The sequence below is a fragment of the Oncorhynchus masou genome, chromosome 13 (assembly GCF_036934945.1).
Source record: "Oncorhynchus masou masou isolate Uvic2021 chromosome 13, UVic_Omas_1.1, whole genome shotgun sequence".
NCBI lineage: Eukaryota > Metazoa > Chordata > Actinopteri > Salmoniformes > Salmonidae > Oncorhynchus > Oncorhynchus masou.
The window spans coordinates 2,243,066-2,256,453 of record NC_088224.1 but is presented as its reverse complement, the minus strand read 5'-3'; the positions used below and the strand labels follow the sequence as shown (position 1 = coordinate 2,256,453).

The 13,388-nt window shown below is 42.2% G+C and overlaps 1 protein-coding gene across 1 annotated transcript in view; it reads right to left on the bottom strand.

Annotated features, from left to right (window-relative positions):
* LOC135551653 (CUB and sushi domain-containing protein 2-like) overlaps nt 1-13,388 on the bottom strand; it is a 947,993-nt gene that overhangs the window by 778,802 nt on the left and 155,803 nt on the right.

Genomic DNA, 13,388 nt, shown 5'->3' with positions numbered 1-13,388 from the left:
AGTAGTAGTGGTAGTGGTAGTAGTAGACAGTAGTAGCGGTACTAGAAGTAGACAGTAGTAGTGGTAGTAATAGTAGTAGTATAGTAGTAGTGGTAGTAGTAGTAGTAGTAGTAGTGGTAGTAGTGGCCGTAGTGGTAGTAGTAGTAGTAGTAGACAGTAGTAGTGGTAGTAGTAGTAGTAGTAGTAGACAGTAGTAGTGGTTGTAGTAGTAGTAGTAGTGGTAGTAGTAGTAGACAGTAGTAGTGGTAGTAGTAGTAGACAGTAGTAGTAGTTGTGGTAGTAGTAGTAGACAGTAGTAGTGGTAGTAGTAGTAGTAGTATAGTAGTAGTGGTAGTAGTAGAAAGTAGTAGTGGTAGTAGTAGTAGTAGTAGTAGTAGTGGTAGTAGTAGTAGACAGTAGTAGTGGTAGTAGTAGTAGACAGTAGTAGTGGTAGTAGTAGTAGACAGTAGTAGTAGTAGTGGTAGTAGTAGTAGACAGTAGTAGTGGTAGTAGTAGTAGTAGTGGTAGTAGTAGACAGTAGTAGTGGTAGTAGTAGTAGACAGTAGTAGTGGTAGTAGTAGTAGTAGTATAGTAGTAGTGGTAGTAGTAGACAGTAGTAGTAGTAGTAGTAGTAGTAGTAGTGGTAGTAGTAGTAGACAGTAGTAGTGGTAGTAGTAGTAGACAGTAGTAGTAGTAGTGGTAGTAGTAGACAGTAGTAGTGGTAGTAGTAGTAGACAGTAGTAGTGGTAGTAGTAGTAGTATACAGTAGTAGTAGACAGTAGTAGTGGTAGTAGTAGTAGTAGTAGTAGTAGTAGTAGTAGTAGTAGTAGTAGTGGTAGTAGTAGTAGACAGTAGTAGTGGTAGTAGTAGTAGTAGACAGTAGTAGTTGTAGTAGTAGTAGTAGTAGTAGTAGTGGTAGTAGTAGTAGACAGTAGTAGTAGTAGTAGTAGTAGTAGTAGTGGTAGTAGTAGTAGACAGTAGTAGTGGTAGTAGTAGTAGTAGTAGTAGTAGTAGTAGTAGTAGTAGTAGTAGTAGACAGTAGTAGTGGTAGTAGTAGTAGACAGTAGTAGTGGTAGTAGTAGTAGTAGTAGTAGTAGTAGTAGTAGTAGTGGTAGTAGTAGTAGTAGTGGTAGTAGTAGTAGTAGTAGTAGTAGTAGTAGTAGTAGTAGTGGTAGTAGTAGTAGACAGTAGTAGTAGTAGTAGTAGTAGTAGTGGTAGTAGTATTAGACAGTAGTAGTGGTAGTAGTAGTAGTAGTAGTAGTAGTAGTTGTAGTAGTAGTAGTAGTAGACAGTAGTAGTGGTAGTAGTAGTAGACAGTAGTAGTGGTAGTAGTAGTAGTAGTAGTAGTAGTAGTAGTAGTAGTAGTGGTAGTAGTAGTAGTAGTGGTAGTAGTAGTAGACAGTAGTAGTGGTAGTAGTAGTAGTAGTAGTAGTAGTGGTAGTGGTAGTAGTAGTAGTAGTGGTAGTAGTAGTAGTAGACAGTAGTAGTTGTAGTAGTAGTAGTAGTAGTAGTAGTAGTGGTAGTAGTAGTAGACAGTAGTAGTGGTAGTAGTAGTAGTGGTAGTGGTAGTAGTAGTAGTAGTGGTAGTAGTAGTAGACAGTAGTAGTGGTAGTAGTAGTAGTAGTGGTAGTAGTAGTAGACAGTAGTAGTGGTAGTAGTAGTAGACAGTAGTAGTGGTAGTAGTAGTAGACAGTAGTAGTGGTAGTAGTAGTAGTAGTGGTAGTAGTAGTAGACAGTAGAAGTGGTAGTAGTAGTAGTAGTAGTAGTGGTAGTGGTGGTAGTAGTAGTAGTAGTGGTAGTAGTAGTAGACAGTAGTAGTGGTTGGTAGTAGTAGTAGTAGTAGTAGTGGTAGTAGTAGTAGACAGTAGTAGTAGTAGTAGTAGTAGTAGTAGTAGTAGTAGTGGTAGTAGTAGTAGACAGTAGTAGTGGTAGTAGTAGTAGTAGTAGTAGTGGTAGTAGTAGTAGTAGTAGTAGTAGTGGTAGTAGTAGTAGACAGTAGTAGTATTAGTAGTAGTAGTAGTAGTAGACAGTAGTAGACAGTAGTAGTAGTAGTAGACAGTAGTAGTGGTAGTAGTAGTAGTAGTAGACAGTAGTAGACAGTAGTAGTAGTAGTAGACAGTAGTAGTGGTAGTAGTAGTAGTAGTAGTAGTAGACAGTAGTAGACAGTAGTAGTAGTAGTAGACAGTAGTAGTGGTAGTAGTAGTAGTAGTAGACAGTAGTAGTGGTAGTAGTAGTAGACAGTAGTAGTAGTAGTAGTGGTAGTAGTAGTAGTAGTGGTAGTAGTAGTAGACCGTAGTAGTAGTAGTAGTAGTAGTAGTAGTAGTAGTAGTGGTAGTAGTAGTAGACAGTAGTAGTGGTAGTAGTAGTAGTGGTAGTAGTAGTAGACAGTAGTAGTAGTAGTAGTAGTAGTAGTAGTAGTAGTAGTAGTAGACAGTAGTAGACAGTAGTAGTAGTAGTAGACAGTAGTAGTGGTAGTAGTAGTAGTAGTAGTAGTAGACAGTAGTAGACAGTAGTAGTAGTAGTAGTAGACAGTAGTAGTAGTAGTAGTAGTAGTAGTAGTAGTAGTAGTAGTAGTGGTAGTAGTAGTAGACAGTAGTAGTGGTAGTAGTGGTAGTAGTAGTAGTGGTAGTAGTAGTAGTAGTAGTAGTAGTGGTAGTAGTAGTAGACAGTAGTAGTAGTAGTAGTAGTAGTAGTAGTAGACAGTAGTATACAGTAGTAGTAGTAGTAGACAGTAGTAGTGGTAGTAGTAGTAGTAGTAGTAGTAGACAGTAGTAGACAGTAGTAGTAGTAGTAGACAGTAGTAGTGGTAGTAGTAGTAGTAGTAGTAGACAGTAGTAGACAGTAGTAGTAGTAGTAGACAGTAGTAGTGGTAGTAGTAGTAGTAGTAGTAGACAGTAGTAGTGGTAGTAGTAGTAGACAGTAGTAGTAGTAGTAGTGGTAGTAGTGGTAGTAGTAGTAGTAGTAGTAGACAGTAATAGTGGTAGTAGTAGTAGACAGTAGTAGTGGTAGTAGTAGTAGACAGTAGTAGTGGTAGTAGTAGTAGTAGTAGTAGTAGTAGACAGTAGTAGTGGTAGTAGTAGTAGACAGTAGTAGTAGTAGTAGTGGTAGTAGTGGTAGTAGTAGTAGTAGTAGTAGACAGTAGTAGTGGTAGTAGTAGTAGACAGTAGTAGTGGTAGTAGTAGTAGACAGTAGTAGTGGTAGTAGTAGTAGTAGTAGTAGTAGTAGTAGTAGTAGACAGTAGTAGTGGTAGTAGTAGTAGACAGTAGTAGTGGTAGTAGTAGTAGTAGTAGTGGTAGTAGTAGTAGACAGTAGTAGTGGTAGTAGTAGTAGACAGTAGTAGTGGTAGTAGTAGTAGTAGTGGTAGTAGTAGTAGACAGTAGTAGTGGTAGTAGTAGTAGACAGTAGTAGTGGTAGTAGTAGTAGTAGTGGTAGTAGTAGTAGACAGTAGTAGTAGTAGACAGTAGTAGACAGTAGTAGTAGTAGTAGACAGTAGTAGTGGTAGTAGTAGACAGTAGTAGTAGTAGTAGTAGTAGTAGTAGTAGTAGTAGTAGTAGTAGTAGACAGTAGTAGTAGTAGTAGTAGTAGTAGTAGTAGTAGTAGTAGTAGTAGTATTGGTAGTAGTAGTAGTAGACAGTAGTAGTAGTAGTAGTAGTAGTAGTAGTAGTAGTAGTAGTAGTAGTGGTAGTAGTAGTAGTAGTAGTGGTAGTAGTAGTAGTAGACAGTAGTAGTAGTGGTAGTAGTAGTAGTAGTAGTAGTAGTAGTAGTAGTAGTAGTAGTAGACAGTAGTAGTGGTAGTAGTAGTAGTAGTAGTAGTAGTAGTAGTAGTAGTAGTAGACAGTAGTAGTTGTAGTAGTAGTAGTAGTAGTAGTAGTAGTGGTAGTAGTAGTAGACAGTAGTAGTGGTAGTAGTAGTAGTAGTAGTGGTAGTAGTAGTGGTAGTAGTAGTAGTAGTGGTAGTAGTAGTAGACAGTAGTAGTGGTAGTAGTAGTAGTGGTAGTGGTAGTAGTAGTAGTAGTGGTAGTAGTAGTAGACAGTAGTAGTGGTAGTAGTAGTAGACAGTAGTAGTGGTAGTAGTAGTAGACAGTAGTAGTGGTAGTAGTAGTAGTAGTGGTAGTAGTAGTAGACAGTAGTAGTGGTAGTAGTAGTAGTAGTAGTAGTGGTAGTGGTGGTAGTAGTAGTAGTAGTGGTAGTAGTAGTAGACAGTAGTAGTGGTTGGTAGTAGTAGTAGTAGTAGTAGTGGTAGTAGTAGTAGACAGTAGTAGTAGTAGTAGTAGTAGTAGTAGTAGTAGTGGTAGTAGTAGTAGACAGTAGTAGTTGTAGTAGTAGTAGTAGTAGTAGTGGTAGTAGTAGTAGTAGTAGTAGTGGTAGTAGTAGTAGACAGTAGTAGTAGTAGTAGTAGTAGTAGTAGTAGACAGTAGTAGACAGTAGTAGTAGTAGTAGACAGTAGTAGTGGTAGTAGTAGTAGTAGTAGTAGTAGACAGTAGTAGACAGTAGTAGTAGTAGTAGACAGTAGTAGTGGTAGTAGTAGTAGTAGTAGTAGTAGACAGTAGTAGACAGTAGTAGTAGTAGTAGACAGTAGTAGTGGTAGTAGTAGTAGTAGTAGACAGTAGTAGTGGTAGTAGTAGTAGACAGTAGTAGTAGTAGTAGTAGTGGTAGTAGTAGTAGTAGTGGTAGTAGTAGTAGACAGTAGTAGTAGTAGTAGTAGTAGTAGTAGTAGTAGTAGTGGTAGTAGTAGTAGACAGTAGTAGTGGTAGTAGTAGTAGTGGTAGTAGTAGTGGTAGTAGTAGTAGACAGTAGTAGTAGTAGTAGTAGTAGTAGTAGTAGTAGTAGACAGTAGTAGTGGTAGTAGTAGTAGACAGTAGTAGTAGTTGTGGTAGTAGTAGTAGACAGTAGTAGTGGTAGTAGTAGTAGTAGTATAGTAGTAGTGGTAGTAGTAGAAAGTAGTAGTGGTAGTAGTAGTAGTAGTAGTAGTAGTGGTAGTAGTAGTAGACAGTAGTAGTGGTAGTAGTAGTAGACAGTAGTAGTGGTAGTAGTAGTAGTAGTAGTGGTAGTAGTAGTGGTAGTAGTAGTAGTAGTGGTAGTAGTAGTAGACAGTAGTAGTGGTAGTAGTAGTAGTGGTAGTGGTAGTAGTAGTAGTAGTGGTAGTAGTAGTAGACAGTAGTAGTGGTAGTAGTAGTAGTAGTGGTAGTAGTAGTAGACAGTAGTAGTGGTAGTAGTAGTAGACAGTAGTAGTGGTAGTAGTAGTAGACAGTAGTAGTGGTAGTAGTAGTAGTAGTGGTAGTAGTAGTAGACAGTAGTAGTGGTAGTAGTAGTAGTAGTAGTAGTGGTAGTGGTGGTAGTAGTAGTAGTAGTGGTAGTAGTAGTAGACAGTAGTAGTGGTTGGTAGTAGTAGTAGTAGTAGTAGTGGTAGTAGTAGTAGACAGTAGTAGTAGTAGTAGTAGTAGTAGTAGTAGTAGTAGTAGTGGTAGTAGTAGTAGACAGTAGTAGTGGTAGTAGTAGTAGTAGTAGTAGTGGTAGTAGTAGTAGTAGTAGTAGTGGTAGTAGTAGTAGACAGTAGTAGTATTAGTAGTAGTAGTAGTAGTAGACAGTAGTAGACAGTAGTAGTAGTAGTAGACAGTAGTAGTGGTAGTAGTAGTAGTAGTAGTAGTAGACAGTAGTAGACAGTAGTAGTAGTAGTAGACAGTAGTAGTGGTAGTAGTAGTAGTAGTAGTAGTAGTAGACAGTAGTAGACAGTAGTAGTAGTAGTAGACAGTAGTAGTGGTAGTAGTAGTAGTAGTAGACAGTAGTAGTGGTAGTAGTAGTAGACAGTACTAGTAGTAGTAGTGGTAGTAGTAGTAGTAGTGGTAGTAGTAGTAGACAGTAGTAGTAGTAGTAGTAGTAGTAGTAGTAGTAGTAGTGGTAGTAGTAGTAGACAGTAGTAGTGGTAGTAGTAGTAGTGGTAGTAGTAGTAGACAGTAGTAGTAGTAGTAGTAGTAGTAGTAGTAGTAGTAGACAGTAGTAGACAGTAGTAGTAGTAGTAGACAGTAGTAGTGGTAGTAGTAGTAGTAGTAGTAGTAGACAGTAGTAGACAGTAGTAGTAGTAGTAGTAGACAGTAGTAGTAGTAGTAGTAGTAGTAGTAGTAGTAGTAGTAGTAGTAGTGGTAGTAGTAGTAGACAGTAGTAGTGGTAGTAGTGGTAGTAGTAGTAGTGGTAGTAGTAGTAGTAGTAGTAGTAGTGGTAGTAGTAGTAGACAGTAGTAGTAGTAGTAGTAGTAGTAGTAGTAGACAGTAGTATACAGTAGTAGTAGTAGTAGACAGTAGTAGTGGTAGTAGTAGTAGTAGTAGTAGTAGACAGTAGTAGACAGTAGTAGTAGTAGTAGACAGTAGTAGTGGTAGTAGTAGTAGTAGTAGTAGACAGTAGTAGACAGTAGTAGTAGTAGTAGACAGTAGTAGTGGTAGTAGTAGTAGTAGTAGTAGACAGTAGTAGTGGTAGTAGTAGTAGACAGTAGTAGTAGTAGTAGTGGTAGTAGTGGTAGTAGTAGTAGTAGTAGACAGTAGTAGTGGTAGTAGTAGTAGACAGTAGTAGTGGTAGTAGTAGTAGACAGTAGTAGTGGTAGTAGTAGTAGTAGTAGTAGTAGTAGACAGTAGTAGTGGTAGTAGTAGTAGACAGTAGTAGTAGTAGTAGTGGTAGTAGTGGTAGTAGTAGTAGTAGTAGTAGACAGTAGTAGTGGTAGTAGTAGTAGACAGTAGTAGTGGTAGTAGTAGTAGACAGTAGTAGTGGTAGTAGTAGTAGTAGTAGTAGTAGTAGTAGTAGACAGTAGTAGTGGTAGTAGTAGTAGACAGTAGTAGTGGTAGTAGTAGTAGTAGTAGTGGTAGTAGTAGTAGACAGTAGTAGTGGTAGTAGTAGTAGACAGTAGTAGTGGTAGTAGTAGTAGTAGTGGTAGTAGTAGTAGACAGTAGTAGTGGTAGTAGTAGTAGACAGTAGTAGTGGTAGTAGTAGTAGTAGTGGTAGTAGTAGTAGACAGTAGTAGTAGTAGACAGTAGTAGACAGTAGTAGTAGTAGTAGACAGTAGTAGTGGTAGTAGTAGACAGTAGTAGTAGTAGTAGTAGTAGTAGTAGTAGTAGTAGTAGTAGTAGTAGTAGTAGTAGACAGTAGTAGTAGTAGTAGTAGTAGTAGTAGTAGTAGTAGTAGTAGTAGTAGTAGTATTGGTAGTAGTAGTAGTAGACAGTAGTAGTAGTAGTAGTAGTAGTAGTAGTAGTGGTAGTAGTAGTAGTAGTAGTGGTAGTAGTAGTAGTAGACAGTAGTAGTAGTGGTAGTAGTAGTAGTAGTAGTAGTAGTAGTAGTAGTAGTAGTAGTAGACAGTAGTAGTGGTAGTAGTAGTAGTAGTAGTAGTAGTAGTAGTAGTAGTAGTAGTAGACAGTAGTAGTTGTAGTAGTAGTAGTAGTAGTAGTAGTAGTGGTAGTAGTAGTAGACAGTAGTAGTGGTAGTAGTAGTAGTAGTAGTGGTAGTAGTAGTGGTAGTAGTAGTAGTAGTGGTAGTAGTAGTAGACAGTAGTAGTGGTAGTAGTAGTAGTGGTAGTGGTAGTAGTAGTAGTAGTGGTAGTAGTAGTAGACAGTAGTAGTGGTAGTAGTAGTAGACAGTAGTAGTGGTAGTAGTAGTAGACAGTAGTAGTGGTAGTAGTAGTAGTAGTGGTAGTAGTAGTAGACAGTAGTAGTGGTAGTAGTAGTAGTAGTAGTAGTGGTAGTGGTGGTAGTAGTAGTAGTAGTGGTAGTAGTAGTAGACAGTAGTAGTAGTAGTAGTAGTAGTAGTAGTGGTAGTAGTAGTAGACAGTAGTAGTGGTAGTAGTAGTAGTAGTAGTAGTGGTAGTAGTAGTAGTAGTAGTAGTGGTAGTAGTAGTAGACAGTAGTAGTAGTAGTAGTAGTAGTAGTAGTAGACAGTAGTAGACAGTAGTAGTAGTAGTAGACAGTAGTAGTGGTAGTAGTAGTAGTAGTAGTAGTAGTAGACAGTAGTAGACAGTAGTAGTAGTAGTAGTAGTAGACAGTAGTAGTGGTAGTAGTAGTAGTAGTAGTAGTAGACAGTAGTAGACAGTAGTAGTAGTAGTAGACAGTAGTAGTGGTAGTAGTAGTAGTAGTAGACAGTAGTAGTGGTAGTAGTAGTAGACAGTAGTAGTAGTAGTAGTGGTAGTAGTAGTAGTAGTGGTAGTAGTAGTAGACAGTAGTAGTAGTAGTAGTAGTAGTAGTAGTAGTAGTAGTGGTAGTAGTAGACAGTAGTAGTGGTAGTAGTAGTAGTGGTAGTAGTAGTGGTAGTAGTAGTAGACAGTAGTAGTAGTAGTAGTAGTAGTAGTAGTAGTAGACAGTAGTAGACAGTAGTAGTAGTAGTAGTAGACAGTAGTAGTGGTAGTAGTAGTAGTAGTAGTAGTAGACAGTAGTAGACAGTAGTAGTAGTAGTAGTAGACAGTAGTAGTAGTAGTAGTAGTAGTAGTAGTAGTAGTAGTAGTAGTAGTAGTGGTAGTAGTAGTAGACAGTAGTAGTGGTAGTAGTGGTAATAGTAGTAGTGGTAGTAGTAGTAGTAGTAGTAGTAGTGGTAGTAGTAGTAGACAGTAGTAGTAGTAGTAGTAGTAGTAGTAGTAGTAGTAGACAGTAGTATACAGTAGTAGTAGTAGTAGACAGTAGTAGTGGTAGTAGTAGTAGTAGTAGTAGTAGTAGACAGTAGTAGACAGTAGTAGTAGTAGTAGACAGTAGTAGTGGTAGTAGTAGTAGTAGTAGTAGACAGTAGTAGACAGTAGTAGTAGTAGTAGACAGTAGTAGTGGTAGTAGTAGTAGTAGTAGTAGACAGTAGTAGTGGTAGTAGTAGTAGACAGTAGTAGTAGTAGTAGTGGTAGTAGTGGTAGTAGTAGTAGTAGTAGACAGTAGTAGTGGTAGTAGTAGTAGACAGTAGTAGTGGTAGTAGTAGTAGACAGTAGTAGTGGTAGTAGTAGTAGTAGTAGTAGTAGTAGTAGACAGTAGTAGTGGTAGTAGTAGTAGACAGTAGTAGTAGTAGTAGTGGTAGTAGTGGTAGTAGTAGTAGTAGTAGTAGTAGACAGTAGTAGTGGTAGTAGTAGTAGACAGTAGTAGTGGTAGTAGTAGTAGTAGTAGTGGTAGTAGTAGTAGACAGTAGTAGTGGTAGTAGTAGTAGACAGTAGTAGTGGTAGTAGTAGTAGTAGTAGTGGTAGTAGTAGTAGACAGTAGTAGTGGTAGTAGTAGTAGACAGTAGTAGTGGTAGTAGTAGTAGTAGTGGTAGTAGTAGTAGACAGTAGTAGTAGTAGACAGTAGTAGACAGTAGTAGTAGTAGTAGACAGTAGTAGTGGTAGTAGTAGACAGTAGTAGTAGTAGTAGTAGTAGTAGTAGTAGTAGTAGTAGTAGTAGTAGTAGTAGTAGTAGACAGTAGTAGTAGTAGTAGTAGTAGTAGTAGTAGTATTGGTAGTAGTAGTAGTAGACTCGCACACTCTCAACTCACACACATTATCTGTCTCCCCCTCTCTCAATCTCTCTCTCAACCTTCTCTCTCAATCTCTCTCTTAACCTTCTCTCTCTCCCAGTCTCTCCTTCTCTCTCTCAATCTCTCTCTTAACCTTCTCTCTCTCCCAGTCTCTCCTTCTCTCTCTCCCAGTCTCTCCTTCTCTCTCTCAATCTCTCTCTTAACCTTCTCTCTCTCCCAGTCTCTCCTTCTCTCCCTCCCAGTCTCTCCTTCTCTCTCTCAATCTCTCTCTTAACCTTCTCTCTCTCCCCTTCTCTCTCTCCCAGTCTCTCCTTCTCTCTCTCCCAGTCTCTCAATCTCTCTCTTAACCTTCTCTCTCTCAATCTCTCTCTTAACCTTCTCTCTCTCAATCTCTCTCTTAGCCTTCTCTCTCTTAACCTTCTCTCTCTCAATCTCTCTCTTAACCTTCTATCTCTCCCAGTCTCTCCTTCTCTCTCTCCCAGTCTCTCCTTCTCTCCCTCCCAGTCTCTCCTTCTCTCCCTCCCAGTCTCTCCTTCTCTCTCTCCCAGTCTCTCCTTCTCTCTCTCCCAGTCTCTCCTTCTCTCTCTCCCAGTCTCTCCTTCTCTCTCTCCCAGTCTCTCCTTCTCTCTCTCCCAGTCTCTCCTTCTCTCCCTCCCAGTCTCTCCTTCTCTCTCTCCCAGTCTCTCCTTCTCTCTCCCAGTCTCTCCTTCTCTCTCTCCCAGTCTCTCCTTCTCTCTCTCCCCAGTCTATCCTTCTCTCTCTCCCAGTCTCTCCTTCTCTCTCTCTCCCAGTCTCTCCTTCTCTCTCTCCCAGTCTCTCCTTCTCTCTCTCCCAGTCTCTCCTTCTCTCTCTCCCAGTCTCTCCTTCTCTCTCTCCCAGTCTCTCCTTCTCTCTCTCCCAGTCTCTCCTTCTCTCTCTCCCAGTCTCTCCTTCTCTCTCTCTCCCAGTCTCTCCTTCTCTCTCTCTCCCAGTCTCTCCTTCTCTCTCTCTCCCAGTCTCTCCTTCTCTCTCCCTCCCAGTCTCTCCTTCTCTCTCTCTCCCAGTCTCTCCTTCTCTCTCTCCCAGTCTCTCCTTCTCTCTCTCCCAGTCTCTCCTTCTCTCTCTCCCAGTCTCTCCTTCTCTCTCTCCCAGTCTCTCCTTCTCTCTCTCCCAGTCTCTCCTTCTCTCTCTCTCCCAGTCTCTCCTTCTCTCCCTCCCAGTCTCTCCTTCTCTCTCTCTCCCAGTCTCTCCTTCTCTCTCTCCCAGTCTCTCCTTCTCTCTCTGTCCCAGTCTCTCCTTCTCTCTCTCAATCTCTCTCTTAACCTTCTCTCTCTCCCAGTCTCTCCTTCTCTCTCTCCCAGTCTCTCCTTCTCTCCCTCCCAGTCTCTCCTTCTCTCTCTCCCTCCCAGTCTCTCCTTCTCTCTCTCCCAGTCTCTCCTTCTCTCTCTCCAAGTCTCTCCTTCTCTCTCTCCCAGTCTCTCCTTCTCTCTCTCTCCCAGTCTCTCCTTCTCTCCCTCCCAGTCTCTCCTTCTCTCTCTCTCAGTCTCTCCTTCTCTCTCTCCCAGTCTCTCATTCTCTCTCTCCCAGTCTCTCCTTCTCTCTCTCCCAGTCTCTCCTTCTCTCTCTCCCAGTCTCTCCTTCTCTCTCTCTCCCAGTCTCTCCTTCTCTCTCTCCCAGTCTCTCCTCTCTCTCTCCCAGTCTCTCCTTCTCTCTCTCAATCTCTCTCTTAACCTTCTCTCTCTCCCAGTCTCTCCTTCTCTCCCTCCCAGTCTCTCCTTCTCTCTCTCAATCTCTCTCTTAACCTTCTCTCTCTCCCAGTCTCTCCTTCTCTCTCTCCCAGTCTCTCAATCTCTCTCTTAACCTTCTCTCTCTCAATCTCTCTCTTAACCTTCTCTCTCTCAATCTCTCTCTTAGCCTTCTCTCTCTCAATCTCTCTCTTAACCTTCTCTCTCTCAATCTCTCTCTTAACCTTCTATCTCTCCCAGTCTCTCCTTCTCTCTCTCCCAGTCTCTCCTTCTCTCTCTCTCCCAGTCTCTCCTCCTCTCTCTCCCAGTCTCTCCTTCTCTCTCTCTCCCAGTCTCTCCTTCTCTCTCTCCCAGTCTCTCCTTCTCTCTCTCCCAGTCTCTCCTTCTCTCTCTCCCAGTCTCTCCTTCTCTCTCCCAGTCTCTCCTTCTCTCTCTCCCAGTCTCTCATTCTCTCTCTCTCCCAGTCTCTCCTTCTCTCCCTCCCAGTCTCTCCTTCTCTCTCTCTCCCAGTCTCTCCTTCTCTCTCTCCCAGTCTCTCCTTCTCTCTCTCTCCCAGTCTCTCCTTCTCTCTCTCAATCTCTCTCTTAACCTTCTCTCTCTCCCAGTCTCTCCTTCTCTCTCTCCCAGTCTCTCCTTCTCTCTCTCTCCCAGTCTCTCCTTCTCTCTCTCCCAGTCTCTCCTTCTCTCTCTCTCCCAGTCTCTCCTTCTCTCCCTCCCAGTCTATCCTTCTCTCTCTCTCCCAGTCTCTCCTTCTCTCTCTCCCAGTCTCTCCTTCTCTCTCTCCCAGTCTCTCCTTCTCTCTCTCCCAGTCTCTCCTTCTCTCTCTCCCAGTCTCTCCTTCTCTCTCTCCCAGTCTCTCCTTCTCTCTCTCCCAGTCTCTCCTTCTCTCTCTCCCAGTCTCTCCATCTCTCTCTTAACCTTCTCTCTCCCCATCTCTCTCTTAACCTTCTCTCTCTCCCAGTCTCTCTTTCTCTCTCTCTCTCCATCTCTCTCTTAACCTTCTCTCTCTCCCAGTCTCTCCTTCTCTCTCTCCCAGTCTCTCAATCTCTCTCTTAACCTTCTCTCTCTCAATCTCTCTCTTAACCTTCTCTCTCTCAATCTCTCTCTTAGCCTTCTCTCTCTCAATCTCTCTCTTAACCTTCTCTCTCTCAATCTCTCTCTTAACCTTCTATCTCTCCCAGTCTCTCCTTCTCTCTCTCCCAGTCTCTCCTTCTCTCTCTCTCCCAGTCTCTCCTCCTCTCTCTCCCAGTCTCTCCTTCTCTCTCTCTCCCAGTCTCTCCTTCTCTCTCTCCCAGTCTCTCCTTCTCTCTCTCCCAGTCTCTCCTTCTCTCTCTCCCAGTCTCTCCTTCTCTCTCTCCCAGTCTCTCCTTCTCTCTCTCCCAGTCTCTCATTCTCTCTCTCTCCCAGTCTCTCCTTCTCTCCCTCCCAGTCTCTCCTTCTCTCTCTCTCCCAGTCTCTCCTTCTCTCTCTCCCAGTCTCTCCTTCTCTCTCTCTCCCAGTCTCTCCTTCTCTCTCTCAATCTCTCTCTTAACCTTCTCTCTCTCCCAGTCTCTCCTTCTCTCTCCAACCCAGTCTCTCCTTCTCTCTCTCCCAGTCTCTCCTTCTCTCTCCCTCCCAGTCTCTCCTTCTCTCTCTCTCCCCCCAGTCTCTCCTTCTCACCCTCCCAGTCTATCCTTCTCTCTCTCTCCCAGTCTCTCCTTCTCTCTCTCCCAGTCTCTCCTTCTCTCTCTCCCAGTCTCTCCTTCTCTCTCTCCCAGTCTCTCCTTCTCTCTCTCCCAGTCTCTCCTTCTCTCTCTCCCCAGTCTCTCCTTCTCTCTCTCTCCCAGTCTCTCAATCTCTCTCTTAACCTTCTCTCTCTCAATCTCTCTCTTAGCCTTCTCTCTCTCAATCTCTCTCTTAACCTTCTCTCTCTCAATCTCTCTCTTAACCTTCTATCTCTCCCAGTCTCTCCTTCTCTCTCTCCCAGTCTCTCCTTCTCTCTCTCCCAGTCTCTCCTTCTCTCTCTCTCCCAGTCTCTCCTTCTCTCTCTCCCAGTATCTCCTTCTCTCTCTCCCAGTCTCTCCTTCTCTCTCTCCCAGTCTCTCCTTCTCTCTCTCCCAGTCTTTCCTTCTCTCTCTCCCAGTCTCTCCTTCTCTCTCTCCCAGTCTCTCCTTCTCTCTCTCTCCCAGTCTCTCCTTCTCTCTCCCTCCCAGTCTCTCCTTCTCTCTCTCCCAGTCTCTCCTTCTCTCCC